Source organism: Eriocheir sinensis, chromosome 3 (genome assembly GCF_024679095.1).
Source record: "Eriocheir sinensis breed Jianghai 21 chromosome 3, ASM2467909v1, whole genome shotgun sequence".
Classification (NCBI taxonomy): Eukaryota; Metazoa; Arthropoda; class Malacostraca; order Decapoda; family Varunidae; genus Eriocheir; species Eriocheir sinensis.
The window spans coordinates 12898445-12903444 of NC_066511.1; the positions used below are offsets into that span (position 1 = coordinate 12898445).

General features: G+C 38.1%; 1 protein-coding gene across 19 annotated transcripts in view; it reads left to right on the forward strand.

The window, feature by feature from the left end:
* The window catches only part of LOC127005223 (voltage-dependent calcium channel subunit alpha-2/delta-3-like), a 223061-nt gene that overhangs the window by 136774 nt on the left and 81287 nt on the right, over positions 1-5000 (forward strand). The gene's annotated exons all lie outside the window — the stretch shown is intronic.

Genomic DNA, 5000 nt, shown 5'->3' on the forward strand with positions numbered 1-5000 from the left:
TAGAAAAGTTGTGTTATATACAAACATCATTCTTAAGATACTGTATAGAGAGGAAGCAGAATTTCTTCTTTACTCATTACATCAGATTTCAAAAGATGTTGAAAAATACATTAATAGAGTTGTGTGGGTATTTATTAATAGATTGTTTGTATGTGTCTAGGCTGCCCTACAGATGAATGGAAGCTTATGCATGAACAAATGTCCACTAGTTTCCATCATACTTGTATATGAATTGATTTTGGTGAGATTGATGATGATGATGATGATGTGAAGGGTCTGCATATTGACTAGCACATGTGAAAAGTTCATGCATGCACACACACACACACACACACACACACACACACACACACACACACACACACACACACACATTCCATACAGAAGCATAACAACATGGAACGGACTTGACGAGGAGACTGTGTGTGCAAAAATGATTCATGAATTTAAAGCCAAACTGGATAATAAGCGTTATGGAGACGGGACAGCACAAGCCTAGCACGGCTCTTTTCCTGTATTTCACAACTAGGTAAATATAACTTGGTAAATACACACACACACACACACACACACACACACACACACACACACACACACACACACACACACACTCGCACACACAGACATAACACAGGAGAGGGACAGATGGGTAGACCGTGTATTTGGACTTAAAGAAGACTTTCGACAAAGTTCCACACACAAGACTATTAGGGAAGCTGGAAAATAGAGGAGGGTTGAAAGGGAAAATGAAAAACTGGATGGAAAGTTACTTAAAGGGAAGAGAAATGAGAACAGTGGTAAAGGACATGAAATCGGAGTGGAGAAATGTAGATAGTGGAGTGCCTCAAGGATCGGTATTGGCACCAATACTTTTCATAGTACGTATATATAAACAATATGCCGGAAGAAGTAAATAGTTACATGAGCTTGTTTGTAGATGATGCAAAATTGCTGAGACACATAAGAAATAGTAAAGACTGTGAAATTCTGCAAGAGGACCTAGATAAGATTTGGGACTGGAGTTTGAAATGGGAGATGGAATTCAATGTGAAGAAATGTCATGTAATGGAAATGGGAAAGAGTGCTTGGAGACCAAAATGAACATATAGAATGGGAGATGGAGAAATAATAAAAGTTCAAGAAGAGAGAGATTTGGGAGTGATAATACAAGATAATCAACAGTCTGAGAGTCATGTAAGTAGGATATTCAGAGATGGGTATAGAATGGTGAGAAATATAGGAATAAATATATGAATATAAAGATATGATGAAAAAGATGATTACCGCTATGATTAGACCAAAGTTGGAATATGTGGAAACTGTGTGGTCTCCCCATAAGAAGAAACACGTAAAAAAACCCAGAAAGAATACAGAGGATGGCAACGAAAATGGTTCCAGAACTAGAGTGATTGTCATATGAAGAAAGGTTAAAGGAAATGGACCTGCCAACATTGGAACAAAGAAGAGAAAGGGGTGACCTAATACAAATTTACAAATTGTGGAATAAAATGGAAGAAGTAGATAACGAGATGCTACCAAATCCAGGGTTTTCCCATATCCAGGTGCCCCCGTGGCTCTATTACCCTGGATACCAGAGGGTTTACTGTATATATAAATGATATGCCAGAGAAAGTAAATAGTTACATGAGTTTGTTTGCAGACAATGCTAAATTGCTGAGACACATAAAAAGTAGTAAAGATTGTGAAATTCTGCAAGAGGACCTAAATAAGATTTGGGATTGGAGTAAGAAATGGGAGATGGAGATTAATGTGAAGAAGTGTCATGTAATGGAAATGGGAAAGAGTGAATGAAGGGAGACCAAAATGGACATATAGAATGGAAGATGGAGAAATATTAAAAGTTCAAGAAGAGAGAGATCTGGGAGTGATAATACAAGATAATCAACAGTCAGAAAGTCATGTAAGTAGGATATTCAGAGATACGTATAGAATGGTAAGATGTATAGGATTAGCATTCCACTACATGGATAAAGATATGATGAAAGGGATGATTGTCACTATGATTAGACCAAAGTTGGAATATGCGGAAATGTGAAAAAAACAGAAAGAATACAAAGGATGGCAATGAAGATGGTTCCAGAACTGGAGGGATTGTCATATGAAAAAAGGTTAAATGAAATGAACCTGCCAACATTGGAACAAAGAAGAGAAAGGGGAGACCTAATACTAATTTATAAATTGTGGAATAAAATGGAAGAAGTAGATACTGTAACGAGGAGATGCTACTAAGAGAAGCAAGAAACACCAGCAACACACGAGGACACAGTAAAAAATTGAGAACAGGAAGATGTTTGAGAGACATAAAAAAATATAGCTTCCCGCAAAGAAGCATTGAGGTTTGGAATAGACTAAGTGAGGATGTAGTATTGGCGAAGAGTGTGCACAACTTTAAGCAAAAACTGGACAATTACAGATAGGACCACACGAGCGTAAGCCCAAGCCCTGTAAAATTACATCTAGGTAAATACACACACACACACACACACACACACACACACAGGAGGAGTTACTACTAACAGAAGGAATTACCACCAGGAACACAAGAGGACATAGTAAAAATTTGAGGAAGGGATGATGCTTGAGAGACATAAAGAAATATAGCTTCCCGCAAAGAAATATAGAGGTTTGGAACAGACTAAGTGAGAATGTAGTATCAGCGAGGAGTGTGCAAAGCTTTAAAGAAAAGTTGGATAAATGTAGATACGGAGACGGGACCACACGAGCGTAAAGCCTAGGCCCTGTAAAACTACAACTAGGTACAACTAGGTAAATACACACACACACACACACACACACACACACACACACACACACACACACACACACACAGAGGCAGAAGCCTGGGCTGCGCTAATGTTGGTTCGGTGGGTCTCCATAAGTGCAGTTTAGTACGATGAGTGAGAAGGAGGAAGATCAGGGATGGATCACGCCAAGAAGAAGAAGAGGAGACAACAACAGCGGGGAGGAAAGTGAGTACGAGGCTGGAGGTATTTCAGCTGAGTTCTCTGGATTTCCGAGAAAGGAGACGACATTATACAAGCGAGTGCTACTGATGGAAAGAAAACTGGATAAATGGATCAGCATGGTAAAGAGAAGGGATGAGGAAGAAGAGCAGAATAGAGTATTCCACAGCGACCTGAGAAATAGGATAAAACGACTAGAGGAAAATGAGAAGAAATTGATTAAGGAAAATGAGGAGCTAAAGGAAAAAGTAGCAAAGTACGAAAGATCAATGAAGGAAGGTTTGGGAGTGGTAAGAAAGGAAAATGAAAACCTGAAGGAACTGGTAAACAAAGAAGAACAAAGAGTTAGAGAAGAGGTGAAGACGTGGAGAGTGGAGAATGAAAAAGCAAATGTAAGCCTAAGAGAAGTAATAGAACAGCAAAAGAAAAAAGATAAAGAGGACGTGGAGAAAGAGGTAGTCAAGGCTTTAAAGAAAAATGAAGAATTAGTGAGAGAAGTAGCGGACAAAAAAAGAAGTTATTATTATTTTTGGGATGAAAGAAAAGAATATAACATATAAACCAAAAAGGAATAAAGAGGAACTGAAATCGGTCAAAGACCTGCTCAAGAACCTAAATGATGCAGAAAGGCAGAGTATCGAGGAGGAAGTTGACGAGATTTATAGAATGGGTCCATTTATTGAAGGGAAAACTAGACCAGTTCAGTTAAAACTAAAATCACAAATGGCAGCTGAAGACATACTATATAGAACAACTAAACTAAAAGAAACGGAAGGATGTAAGGATATATATATAAAGAAAAATAGAAATGAAGAAGAAAGGATGAAATGGAATGAATTATTGGCAGAGACAAAAGTAAAAAATAACGCAAGATCTGAGGAAGAAAAAGAAGCATTTTTTTGGAAAATTTTGGGGGATCGAATCAAGAAAGTGCTCATAAGGGAGAAGAGAAAGGGGAGCAAAAACTAGATGAAAAAGATACAGAGAGGGGAATAAGAATAATGTACACAAATGTAGATGGGTTGATCTCTAGTAAATTAGAGCTGCAAGATTATCTAAAAGAGAGGGATCCCATGATAGTTTGCCTAACTGAAACTAAACTAAAAGAAAACATCCAAATTGAGTTAGATGGAAGATACAATGTGTGGAGGAAGGATAGAATGGGCAAAGGTGGAGGAGGAGTGGTGATAATGATAAAGAAAGAGTTATTAGTAAAATCAATAGAATATGGAGAGGGAAAAGCAGAGATAGTGAGTGTAAGCTTGGAAAACAAGAACAGAGAAAGGATGACGATTGCAGTAACATATGTACCACCAAAAACTACATCATGGAGTAAAGAAGATTATGAAAACATGATTGATGACACCATACAGAGTTTGAGGAGATTACTTAAGGCAAACAAAGGAGTAATACTAGTTGGCGATTTCAATTGTAAAGAGGTTGACTGGGAGAGGTTTGAGAGCAATGGTAGTGATGTGGCATGAGGGAATAGATTCTTGAATTTAATGATGGAAAATTTGATGATACAAAGGGTGAAGGAAAGAACTAGATATAGGAGAGACGATGAACCGGCAAGACTGGATTTGGTGCTGACAAGAGAAATTCACGTGAAGGATGAATTGAGGTATGATTGCCCCCTGGGAAAAAGTGATCACGTGCTCATAGAGATGGAAATGGAGGAGGAAGGAAGAGAACAAGACGAGACTTATAGAAGCAATAGATTAAACTATAGGAAAGCAGGGGTGGAAAACCTCAAGAAGTTTTTTGGTGAAATGGATTGGAATGAGTTAATGAGTACAAGCGAAGTTCAAGGAAAATATGATATTTTCATGAGGGCGTACAACACAGGTGTTATGAAGTTCGTACCAAAATACAGACCGAGGGAGAGGGCTAAAAAGGACTGGTTTAATGCAAGATATGCAAAGGCAAAAGTAAAGAGAGACAAAGCGTGGTCAAGATTAAAAAGAAACAAAAATCAAAGAAACAGAGAAGACTTTAAGGCAACGAGAAATGCCG